Consider the following 13,829-nt stretch of genomic DNA (forward strand, 5'->3'; position numbering starts at 1 on the left):
TTAGTTCAGGAAGAACTTAGTCTACAAAGCAGAAGATCTGTAAGAAACTTAAGTGGACCAATCTTTTTTCAATAAAACTATGTAACCAAAAGAGGACACACTCAGAAGCCTGTAGGTTAGTACACTGCTGCCATCACTACAAAGACTTGATGCTTATGTTCGTAAAGTGTTACTGCCAAGCACCTGTTTGCTCAGATTACAAAGACCTCTATGCTTTTTGTCTCTAATGCCCAAGAAAATGCTGGAACTGTTTTTACTGAAACAGTGTTTGTTCCTCCTTCAAAGAGACACAGAGTTCACCCCTTCCTGGCCTACCTTGCCAGCTGCTACTCTGCTGGTTCAGTCATCTCTGGCATCAAGTGACACTGTTCATAACACTAACAAGGTGCCTCAGTTATACATATACTGAAGTAATTCTTCTGCCAGTATGCTGCCCTTTGGCATGCAAAGTGACAACTGATTTTAGGACTAGAGTTTATGTTAGCAGCTTGGGGCTGCTCCTATATTAGGCCATGCCTGTAATGGGGTATTGGTTACTGACAAGACAAAAATTCTGGTCCCTCAAATATGTCCAGCTTCTTCACTTCTCAGCCTAAGAGGCCAAACTGTTCTTCTTCCTTCATGTGTCCTTGATCACCTGTTGTTTTACTGAAAGTGGCTGCCCTACTGCTTTCCACAACTGCCCACTGACACATCTGTAATGCTGCCATAACAGGCATTCCTCTGAACTTGCATCCCTGTACTAAAACAACAGCTTCTTTTCACAAATCCACTGTACCTGAAGGAAAAAAAAGAGATGTCAGATTCACAAAAATGATGTGTATTAGAGGTAACTCCATAATTTTTGCAAAAGCATCAAAAGGACAACAGGGACAATTGTAGTGTCAGATGTCATGATAAGCAAAAGCAAAAATGTCTAACACTGAGCAAACACTGCTGCTCAAAGAAGAAACATCAGCTGGTTACAGAGAAGCATTACAAACCAACTGGATTATATATAACATAAGCAAGCTTGCAATTCTGCCCTGTCCTACCTCCAGATTCTGTTGCTTTCAGCACAAAGGCTGACACATCTGCAATGGGATGCAAAGGTAACACAGGGGATTGTTAAGAATTCCTAAGTGTTAATTCTTTGAAGGAGCACAAGGTGTTCCCTGCAAACGACTGCATTTAACAACACAGCAAGAGAGATGTACACAGCACTGAGCTCTGGCAGTGTGCCTCCACCTTCAGGAACACTACCCACACCTGCCTTCAGCTCCTCCTGCAAAAGACACACAGCAGCTATGGAGCTAATGGGTTTGTAAAATAAGGAAAAATGATAAAGATTCACTACCCATGCTACATTCCCTTCTACTGTTCATTGCATTCAGATCACAGGGAGGCTGTAAAACAAGTCCCTGTCACACTACTGTGACCCGTGCCCTTCCTGACACTGGAATTATTTGTTCATAGGGAACAACATGCTACCTGCACATGAAGCTTCCCCTTTTGAAAAGTAAAGGGATATGAAAAGACATGATAAACATATCCCTTCAGCAGTAAATGCTAGTGGGGAGAACAGAGCTAACCAGTAGCAATATCTCTTCTAAAACTACAAGCCTGACCTTAAAAAGAAAGTATTGTATGCTTTTTTTAAAGTGATTTACCACACACTTACAAAAAAAAAAAATACAAGCCCTTCCATAGAGCCACTGATCTTTATATACAATAAAACAATATGTCATCTTTTCTCATATTGAAATTAAAAAACCCTTCACAGGTATTTCTTCATTATCAAGAGCTACCAGCTCTCTTCTAGGTTCAGTATAAACTGAGACAAACTTTAAGCTCTTAATGCTATACAGTGGAATCACTACACACATATAGATCTATGGACATGTAAAATTACAACTTGCTGTACATCTGTCAGGGCACTGCCTTTACACCTTTGCAATCTTCTACTTACCTGCCTTCCAGAAATTCCTGAACACTGCAAATTGGGTTCTCCTACATCACCAAGATCATAAAGAAAGAGTGGTTCTCACCAAAACTTCTTACTTCTAAACTCCTGATTAGTGTACATGACAAAAAAAATTTGAAAGCTGCACTTTGTAGAAGCTATTGTGCCTTCATCTACAGAAACAAGCTGTGCTCAAAAACTGCTTAGCTTACAGTATTTCCAAACCACCCACAAGCTCCATGGAATTTGATACAGCAGATATGCATAATACTTGCTGCACTTGAGACTACTATAGGAGATATGCCTGCTGAATCAGCCTTCAAAAGCCAGACTAATCATAAGCCGTGGATAGCACGAAACTGTTCTCATGAGGGCACAACAAATTAAGTGTGCACAAAAAGTCTGCTTCACTAATGGATCCAAGGTATAAGGCTTTGCAAATTCACCACAAGATGATCACCCGAAGTGGAAGAACTTCGGGTAGGCAGGAAAGGCAAATCAACTGACAGCAGAATAATCTTCTCAGCTGGGCAAGGCACAGGGAGCAGCTGCTCCATCAACCACCCCACTGAACTCATTTCCCAGCAGTGGTTAGAGAAGCAGTTCTGTGAGTCAGAATTTTATAGGCATCAGCAGCAGAAGAAATCTGGCTGTTCCTCTTTCAACAGCAAAACATGCAGAAGGAAAATGGTACACATCTACATTACTGAAACTAAGAATTTGAAGACCTGGATATCTCAAATATCCCTTTTGCCAACTTACAACAAACTACTTCACCTTTCCCTATGCAAGCCCAAATTCCAAATTACTTGGTATGGTGGGAAATGTTACCAAATCAGAAAACAGACTGTGATCATTAACAGAGACCTCTATGTAGCTTCAGAGAGTGCTTCTGCCAACACTACTAGCATGGAGTCAAGAGTGGCAACATCAGCTCTTATCTCTAAAATGCCCATTATAATGTGTCTGAAGGCAAACGTGCTAAGAGCAGTCCCAGTTTAACTACTCACTGTGATGAAACCATGTTGGCTGTGGTACCAGTAAAGGCATATATTATGTCACCTTCACCCTTCTAGAAGTAATGCATTTTAACAAGTGCATTAAAATTCAACCACTGGCTGAAGATCAGTCACCCTATAGACACATTTCTTTCTACTGAGGCTACTAAGGGAGCCCAAAGAACTGTCTATAGACTCCTGGTTAACATTGCCCAATGTTATGTACACTTCACCAAATCCAGCTGCCAGAAAAGCTCTCCAACACCACAACAACCTTCCACCTCATGGGATATGTTTTACATGCACAGCCAAACCAAATATAACACTTCCACAACGTTTTAGAGAAAACTGGGCACAGCTGCATGTGTGCTTATCAATGTGACATCAGGCTATAACAAAAGAAGTGAGGGTTCTATCTCCTTAACAATGTGCTGATTCAGTTGGTCCCAATGGAAATTAACCATTCAATATTTTGCATAAGACACGAGCACCTTCTGATACAGACAGTGAAAACCATTGGAGTCTCCTCCCCTTGGTGAGGCTGCTGCCCAGCATGCTGATGTCCCATTGCCACTGACTGGGAATGCACCAGCACACTGCTGCAGTCAGGACAGAGGGCAAAGGCCTCACTTCACTGACCATATGGACAGACCTCCATAAGGAGTGCATTCCCCAGGCTTCTGCTGGAGACCTGGAACATTTTATTACTTCACTGAGAAAGAAAACAAAATTAGAGCACATTTTTGATCTGTAAATTATTTTAACTGATTTAACACCATATTCCACCAGTGTATTATTGGCAGTAACCATACAAGCTTTGTGGTCATGACGCAGAACCCAGATAAAACTGTCACGGGTCCTGTGTAAGGAGCAGTACACAGGTGCACTGCTCCAGGCACAGATTTGTTAAGATTCCAGTTCTTCCTTCCTCCAGGCAAAAGAAACACACACTGATACAAGCAGCAACACTAAACACCCTTCCTTTATACTGGCAGATGCCAGAGCTGGTGAGTCCATTTTCCTAGGTACCCAAATTTGCTTGAGATGGCAGCGTGCAGAGTGGCCACTCTCCATCCTCTCACATACACAGGCCAAGAAATCTTTTTATGCCTTCCCTCTCTTCTTGCAAAAAGCAAGTTACAGGAGTACTTTCATTTTTTGTCTCTTTACAGACACACTGAATAGATGGTTTCCCATCATGGCCCTGCATGTTTATTCTAGTAAATTATTCAACTTATTCTGTGTGGAGCAAATTAATTTCTACAGCAATTCAGCTGCTACTCCATCTACAGCATATATACTTGCTGAAACAGATTAATTCTGCCATGCAACATCATCTTTCGTTTTCTTCAGCATCTGCACAGACCTTTTATTCAGATAAAACTCTTCTTCTCCCCTTGGCCCCCCCATTCCCTGCCACAACTGATGTTTCTTGGACATAATATAGTGCTTCTTCTTGGGAGTAAAAAAAATATTTTCAAAAAGTTGATAAATTCTGTGAATCTAAAAACCATTTTACATTTTCCAAATCCTCTCCACTTGATTTGCTCATACCTAATTTTCACAGATATTCATTATTTAACTCCCAAACACATGGGTTGCAATATATCAAATCCTAAAAAAAAAGAAGGGATTTGAATGGAACTATTCTAAAAGCAGGAAATGAAAAATGAGGTCCAATCTGCAACGCTCTGTCACTGTCATTTAGCCACATGGGATCTACTTACTTGTACGTGGAACCAACTGCTTAGCTGCTTGCACTGACCTCCTGAGTGGCAAACAAAGTTACCCAAATGTCAAAAGATTATCTGCTGTCAAGCACACAATATTTGCATGAGAATATTAGAGAATATTAGAATATATGAGAATATTACAAAATTAACTTGGTTCTTTGTGTAACACTACATTGTCAAGTTCATAATGCAGAGTTTACCTGCTATAAACATGAACAAAGTTGATATTTTTTTACCTAATCAGGCAAAAAAAGCAACAGAGTACACATGCCAATTGGATTTTTTGTATACTATCAGATTATCAAACTGGGCTTGCAGTTTATTTGTTTATAAAAGTCTGAAATGGAATCAAATAGATTCACTACTTTACCTTGTCGCTTGTTCATATAAAAACTTTTGGAAAAGTCTGAATGGTTTTAAGATTTGCACATAGTTTATCACCCAAGGTGACCTTTTCTTGTCTGATTTAATGGAGATTGCTTTCTCAGGAGCCAGACAGCATTTCCTCAGTACACAACTGTTGATATACATAACACATTCTGTAAAGTTAGAGACATTGTTTTAGAACAACATAGAAGTTCAAGTTGCAAAGGAATACACTACACTACACTGTGTTTGTGAAATGCTCTGATTCATTTCTCCAAAGTATATATAACCACAAACAAATTATTATTAGTCACTTTAATACTTCCCTGAGAGTATAGAGAGCTGTTATTTCACATGTTGTCCTACAACATCTCTGCAACTTAGCTTGCCTTACTGAGGCATTTATTATATTGACACAAGTCTTAGTCATACCATCGGTACAAGTATGTGCTGACTTAGTCTCAGGGCTCTGTCAAAGCTCTTTCTAAAAGAAGCTTGAGCTGCTCTGACACATTCCCCAAGCAACTCCACTTGTGCCAAAGAGAAAACAACTGCTGTAAGCAGCACCAGGTGCTCAGGAACGCAGGTCTCTGCCCTGTTTTCACAGCAGGACCAATACAGTAGAGAGATTAGAAATTATTGTTTCAACATCTCCTTGCACCCCCCTACCTGCCTGCACTCACCCACCATATATTCTAGGATATTTTCAGGCTGAGTTCTATCAGGCAGGTGCTATCTCTCATTTGACATTTGTGCATGTTCCATTTTAAGAGGGTGCCCAAATATGTCTGTGTCTGCTACTTAAGAAAACAATACCACTAAGCAGAGCTGTGTTCATCCATGAAGGAAAAGACACTTTTTGCATTCTCCTACTTGAGGGACAACATCACTCTTACTTACTCTTTATCTACCAACAGCTCAAACACTTTGTGTCCCTTCCATTTCTTTTCATGCCCTTCTACACACCATCTTAGTGCTTAACACAAAACAGTCCAATACACTCTCCTAATTTGCTCTAGGTTACATATCTGAACATGTTTGAAATGCAACAGTGCAGGCATTGTGTAAGATATATGTCAGTATTTTACAAACAACAACATAATTCACTGGTTTCCATATTTTTATTACACTTCTCTCCACAGGGACAGCAGAACTCACTCTCCCAGTGGGAAAATCACTCCTGCTGTTGGACACCAGCAGCAGTTCTGGAATCTAACACTAACAGCATTATCAATTTATGACTTTAGGAACACTACACGAATCTAGTAGTAGTGCCTCTAATATTACAGATGGCCCATTTGTCCATTTTTTTCCGCATGGCCCTTCGTGTCTTTTCTTACACCCTTATTAGTGTTTCATGAGAGCACTTACCTTCTCTCACATAACACAGCTTTCAAAAGGCTCCATCCAGCTACAATTCCCACCGTGAACAAGCTGAAACCGACAAAGAACTCCTCTTGTCTGCTCTTCCCCCACCACCCCCATGAAGATGGGCATTCACCCTGCTCTGAATAAGGGGTCTCAGCTGAGGCACCCACCCTCTGCAGCTCGGTGTGCAGGGCTCTGCCGTGTGCCACACACCCCAGGCATGCACCAGCCCCACTGCAGGCTCCTCTGGGCAGCCACGAGGATGGAAAGAGAAACATTATGAAGGATATAAAAAAATGAAAGCCTTCAGCTCTCAGAACGGCCACGTCAGCAGCAGCACAAGGGAGAAACACTGTGCTCTGTCTGCTTCCTAAGACAGGAGATGGAGCACGGGGACGAGGACAGCTCTGCTCCAGCCTCACTGACCTGCAGTCACAGCTGCTGGCAGTCCCTCGCACCAACACCTCAGCGATCAAACATCCAGCTGTGGGATGAAGATAAGGAAGGTGGAAGCACCCCCCTTTTTAGGGTGAGAGGTCTTAAAGCACCCTTTAAAAACAGTGACAGCCAGGCAAATAGAAGCATTTGCTATTTGACCACATCTTGTAACAAAGTTTGGTGCAACCTCAAGCATCCTTACATCACTTCTCTCTTGTGTCCTTACACAAGAAAACACAGCCACCAGGATGAGGCAGGTAACTTCCAGTCTCAACAGATATTCCAACAATAAGGGACAGACTTCTATATAGAGTCTGAAAACATTTTTAAAAATTGCAGCATTTCATTGAAATAGCTCCACTACACACTGACAAGTGAAGAAAGTCTAATTTTCATACAGGCAGAGGGGTAGGTCCTCAGCAGAAGGCAGCCAACTCCACCTACATCAGCTGTACTCTGGCCTGATAACCAGATTTTAAACTCATTACAACCATTTTATAGTTCTGCTAGCTTGAAACAAACTATTTTATTTTTTAACTCTCTAAAAATGGCGACCTTTATTTTAAAATCTGTTACTGAATGAGAAACATTGTAATTATTCCTAATTTTACTCAAAATATTTTAAATTACTGCCATCCTTAATCATATTTAGTACAGCAAAAGGGAAAAAATATAAAACCAGTTACTCAGAAAAAGAAGTATATATATTCTGTAGACCGCTCAAGAGATTTAATTCATGTGTTTTATGACTGCTTTTACTTCAAGATTTGTGTATATATATGGAAATTACTGATGAAAGAATTGCATTTATGTTGCACTCAGGTGAAAGTCATGCTGTGATAAAAACGTGTGTTTCTTTATACATCAGAGAACTAGAATAATAGGCTATTATATGGGCAATATTTGATTCATGATTTAAATTACATTTATGATTTTCTTATTTTTTAATTTACTTGTTTGGGTTTTTTTAACATGAATCCTTGACTTAAAATAGATTGCATTAGTAAGTACAATGCCTAGCAAAATAAGGGTCTAGATCTCACTAATATGCTTTAAAGACATCAAATTCCCTGAGCTAAGTGTGTTTTAAGTAATTTTGGTTTAATTTCTGATTTCTACAGCTAAATGGTACCTTTAGACACTTCAAAGAAGGTAGTTTAGACAATACCCGAGAGCTTCTCGACATCCCTAATGTTTCATATTTCTAATATTTTTCTCATACACAGTAAATGAAAATATTCCCAACAATTTAAAATAAATAGCTAAAACACAACATGTTGGCTGCTTGTGGCTGAAGTCAACAGAGACAGCTGTGCCTCTGGAGACACGTAGTTCTGGTTTTGCCAACAACATTTCCCATGCCACCTTTTCTATGCATCATCCTGAATTTCCTCCTCAAGTATTCCAAAAGGGAAGAGATAGTGAGCAATGAAAGGAGAGGAGGAAATGTAACCCTGCAAACCTGAGGGATCCTTTCAGTTTTGAAGAGGGTAATTAAGGCCCTGGAATTAGCTTGGTCAGAACATTGGGCTAATAAAGCCAAGGTCACAGGTTTGACCCGTGGACTTGATGATGCTTGTGGGTTCCTTCCAACTCAGAATGTTCTGTGTTTCTGTAATACAGTGTTCTTAAGTTCACAATAAAAACACTGCCCCACTTTCACATGTGCAGCGAATTTGCTGACAGAGAAACATGTCTGCTTTGTAAATAATGAAAATGTCTTCAACATGTTCCTGTCACTGGAAATCACTTCTTGTGGGAGCCATTGTCAAACTCTACCCACATGGAGACTGGATGTAGTAAGACAGGGGTATGGGAAGGGGAAGATTATAAAAGCACTCATTAACCTAAAAAGAATAAATGGATATGTTTTAAGTATTTTAAACTGAAACACTTTTACTTCTGTTAACCCAACATGTTCACTCAACAAAAAAGAGCACTGAAAAATATGGAAGCATGAGATTGTTGGAATTATAAATGAATTTTAATGTTAGCATCAGAAGCAAACTCCTGTCTGCCAGATTAAATCAGAAAATACTGCATATCTCCACAATATTGAATATATATATATACCCAGGTCTGCCAAAAAAAAAGTAAGTGTGTATGGAAAAACTGGACAGACATAAAGCAGCTGAAGCTGAAAATATTAGCATCCCATACTGCTGATATAAAAAAACAGCAGAGAAGATAGAGCAAGGCTAAATTATGAAGGTGCAAATATGCATTTGCAAGCCAAAGTTTCAGAATGAGTGGGAAAAGGACCAAGTTTTGTCTTTGTCCAACTACAAAGGGAGAGGGTTCCCCAGTTGTAAAGTGTATTTTGCAACACATCAGGTAGGTTCATGCAGTAGAAAACAAGCAATCTTGGTAAGAAAATATGACAGAACTAAAGCAAGTTAATTATTTGCCAAGGGCAGAGAACATATCAACTTCTATGATTTAGTAAGTCTCATTATGGTGGAGCTTGCCTTGATCCAGAAGCCAAGAAATTATGTGACTTGTCTTTTCTTATTTCAATTTCTAACATTTCTGATCACACAGAAAATTGAAAAAGCAACCCCAGCAGTTGAAAATCCTGAAAACAATATAAAAAAGTCCTCAAAAATCGTTAGAGACATCATGACTTTAAACAAGCTGATTTTAGACTGCTGATTTATTAAAAGTGAACCATGGTTTTATCTGCTTTCTGAATGAATCATGGCTATTTATGAAGACACTGAAAGCTGCTCTGAGCATCAGGAAAAGGAGCCAACAGCGAGGCCGACACAAAAGACCCAACCACCAATGAATCATTCGAAGGTATCCCCAATGCACATAATTATCATACCCATTAAGCAACATGCACTGCAATTAAGTATTGTTTGGCTTAAATTAGTTACCTGGAATGTCTTCTGATCAGGACTGTTCCAATTAAGTGGCACTTACTTATTACCCTAATCATGCAGTATCAGTTCAAAGCAGCATAGTACAGCTTCACCTTGAAAACAATCAGCCTAACATTTGGCAACCAAAAGCAAGAGCCCTTGAGTTTCCAAATTATAGAAAACTTATATATAAGTATAAAGCATCATTACATTGTCTTCTCTGATTTGCTTTTATTTCTAGAATTCTCCTCACATAATTCTTAGAGCTGCTACCAGTTGAAGATGACCTGTTTAAAAACAAAAGAGAGATTAAATATATACTAGATGCCACATATTGTGCTATTCCTGAAGTTGCTGGGGAGAATAAGAAATACAGAAACAGCAGGACAATGCTTAAAACTCTCACAGAATCATTTAGGCTGGGAAAGACCATTAGGATCATCAAATCTAACTACTAACCTAGCACTGACTGCTAAGTCCACCAATAGATCATGTTCCTAAGCACCACATCTACAGATCTTTTAAATATTTCTAGGGATAGTTACTCAAGCACTTCCCCTGGAAGCCTGCTCCAATGGTTAATAACCCTCCCATTTCACTTTAATTTATTAAAATGGAAATTTCTGCACTCTGCACTACCAGAGCAGTGACTGTACATGACTCTTTTAAACATGTTTTGTCACTCTTTAAGTTAACTCTGAGTTAGTTACTTTTATTATGTATATCTCTTCTGTTTCAGAGAATTACAGATTTTTTGCTCATCTGAAACCTGTGTGCTTCACAATACAAAAGTAGTCATCTCTCTTACATTAAGAATTTCATTAAGGCATTCATATGAAAGTTATTGTAGAAAATGTTGTAGATGGAATTTCTAATGCTTCACAGTAGAGCATTTAGAGTTACTACACAGACAAATACATCTAAATTAACATAAATTAGGCATTTCAATGTCTACATTTATTTTGGCTTTAAGCTAGATTACCAATTTTTAAAAAATTTGAAAACCCTAGACCTGTCAACAGCTCTTTTTCCTTCATGACCCAGCCTTGCTCCTGTGGCCAGGATGGGATCCTGGGTGCATGGGGAAGAATGTGGCCAACAGTTCAGGAAGGTGATCCTGCCCCTCCACTTGGCTCTATCCAGGCCACATCTGGAGTGCTGCCCCCAGGTGTGGGCTTCTCCAGACAAGGAGGACAAGGAGCTACTGGAGAGGATCAGTGGAGGGCACAGAGATGATGAGGGCTCTGGAGCATCTCTGTTCTGAGAAGAGACTGCAGGAGCTGGGCCTGTTCTGTCTGGAGAAGAGAAGACTGAGAGGGGATCTCATCAATACACACAAGTATCCCCAAGGGGGGTGCCAAGAGGATGGTGCCAGATTCCTTTCTGTGGTTCCCTGCAGCAGAACAAGCAGCAATGGCCATAAACTAAACCACAAGATCCACCTCCACATGAGGATGAACATTACATTGAAGGTGCAGAACCCTGGAAAAGGCTGCCCAGAGAAGTCAGGGAGTCTCCCTCTCTGGAGACATCCAAAACCCATTGGATGAGCTCCTGTGTCACCTGTCCTTGGCAGGGGGGTTGGACTGGATGATCTCCAGAGGTCCATTCCAACCTCATGATGCTGTGCTCCTGTGATCTGGACAGTAGACAGGATGATGGCCACACCTGCCAACTTGTAGTTACTAATCCACTACAAGACAGTGCTACCTATCTCTGTTGCCTTTGTTATTTGAGCTAGTTAATTTTAAACTATCTCAAATGTTCCTACACAGCACTATATATTTTAGGAGAACTTTAGTGAAGTCTGAAAGGCACATTAACTCTCACATCCATGCACCTTCAGAGAACAAGCCTTTGACAAATGTTACCCTAAATCCTCTGGGCTCAGCTCTAAATACAGTCATCATTGCCAAATCAAAACTCTTCGTGGTCACTGACAGCTTACAGGGAATTATTTCAGGCTGTTTTATCTCATGTAAGTTTCACACAGATATCAGGACAGGCCTGTTCCAGTGTTCAATTTCAGCTTACAAAAAATCTGCAAGCAAAATAAATGTCATCAAATCAGATTGGGAAACTGAGCCCTTCACTGTGGAACTACATAAGAAACTGACCATGCTAGGTTTGTTTCCAAAACCTTTTACAGTAGTCTGTATAAGTTTTCAAAGTCTTGCCTGTGATTTACAAACATTATAAGCATACATTATTAAAAGAGACATCAGTTACAATAATCAATTTCTGTGACTACTGGCAATTCTCTGCATAATCCAGCCTAGCAAGGGTCCCATCCAGCTCTCCCTGAAATGTGGTTGCAAGCTGTCTTCACACATTAAGTATCAGAGGCACGCATGTCAGAAGACATAGATTCCTGTTGTTTAATATTTGGTTGCTCAAAAAGCTCAAAAATTCAGTGAAAACTAAATAATTAGCTGTTGAAAGTCAGCCCTATTTAAGATGTCTAAAGCTGAGCTTCAAAAATGTGATCACTCAAAATCATTACTTCCTTGCAAATGGGAAAGGGAAAAAATAAAAATCACAATCTCAATGCACATCTACAAAAATTCATTCACTATCTATAGCTCTTCAGTGAGGAAAATCCACACCTACTGAAAAAAGAAGCTCCCAATGTTTTCATCTCAAATCTTTCCCAGAAAAAGCTCTTCATTGTTATTTACACAGCACCTCTCTCCGTTTAGTGCTTTTACAGCAAACAGGCTGAATTCAGTGAGTCTCTGGAGGCTGCAGCTGACCCAGGCTACCACCCCTACAGACCTCTAGCTGCTCATCATCACTTCTTGATGGTCACCCAGCATGACAGCACATCACCACTCTACCCAGGCTGTCTCAAAAGGAATGCAGGTTTGCTTGCTGTTGTAAAGATTCATAACAGTAGAATTTTTTCAGTGTTCTATTAGTTTAGGTCATTTTGGAAGAACCGGGTTAGGGAGCAAATGAGTGAGCAGTTAAGCTTGACAATTTGGGTGAAGAGCCTTCTGTCCCAAAGTCACAGAAACACAATGGGGCAGCACAGGTGAACAACTGGCATGGTAACTTAGCACACCTGACTGCAGATCACACCACGCTGAAACCACCACAGGCAATCACTGATGCTAAAATGCATGGATTTGACTCTTCCTTGCTTACTTGCTCTTGAGCCTGTTTGGATAAAATTAACTACTAAGTTGCAGATCAATTCACAGAAAATGTAATATATGTACAGGTAGGCTATACTCTGAATAGTCACAACTCAGTTAATTCAGCAAGTATTGACAAACACAAGTTACTCAATGTGAGCTCTCATTGTGACACTGCAGCAAAAAATGAATTTGAACCTTGAAGAAGAGCAAGAAGAGAAGCAGGTAAATGAATTCTTCTCTGTAGCACTGACAGCATTGTAGAGACCAATACTGAAGTACCATCTTGTGCTTCTGGCATCTGATTTTCCTGAAGGGAAATCAAAATTTGGAAGGAAAACAGAGAAGTTATGCAAATGTACTTGAAGTCTGCAAAAAATGTCCTCTGGTAAGAGTCTTAAAGAGGTCACTTTGATTAGCTTAGAAAAAAGAAATTACACACTGGTGTCTTGAGTTAAAGTACTTTTTGTAGGTAGAAACAAAAACATACTGAAGGGCTTCCCAACCTACCAGGTCAAGTCATAAAGAGAACTTTTGCCTAGAAAATGAATATTGAGAAACTCTAATGAAAACCAAGACCTGCTAAAGACAGCAAACAATGAGAATGATTAACCAATACAGTAAGTAGCAAAAGCTTTACTGAATGCTTGATGCCTTCCTTCAGATAAATACTTGTATTTTGTGAAATATTTTGGTCAAATTAAATTCCAACACTAAGCACAATTTTCAATTCAATAGAGAGATAACTGAATAGTAAGTTGTGACTGAATCACCTGGTCAAACTTTGGCTAAATCTCTGCCTTTATGAAATCGTATTATTCTCAAAGCCAAATCTCCTCCATTTCCTCTACACATGCAAATGTGAAACATGCAAATTACAAACATGATCAGTTATTAAAACAATTCTTAAAAAGACATCTTTAATTTGCTGTATATTTTAGTGCTGAGGACAAGACAGCTACAGAGTTTATCACCTTAGCTAC

The sequence above is a fragment of the Ammospiza caudacuta genome, chromosome 4, assembly GCF_027887145.1.
Source record: "Ammospiza caudacuta isolate bAmmCau1 chromosome 4, bAmmCau1.pri, whole genome shotgun sequence".
NCBI classification, from domain to species: Eukaryota; Metazoa; Chordata; class Aves; order Passeriformes; family Passerellidae; genus Ammospiza; species Ammospiza caudacuta.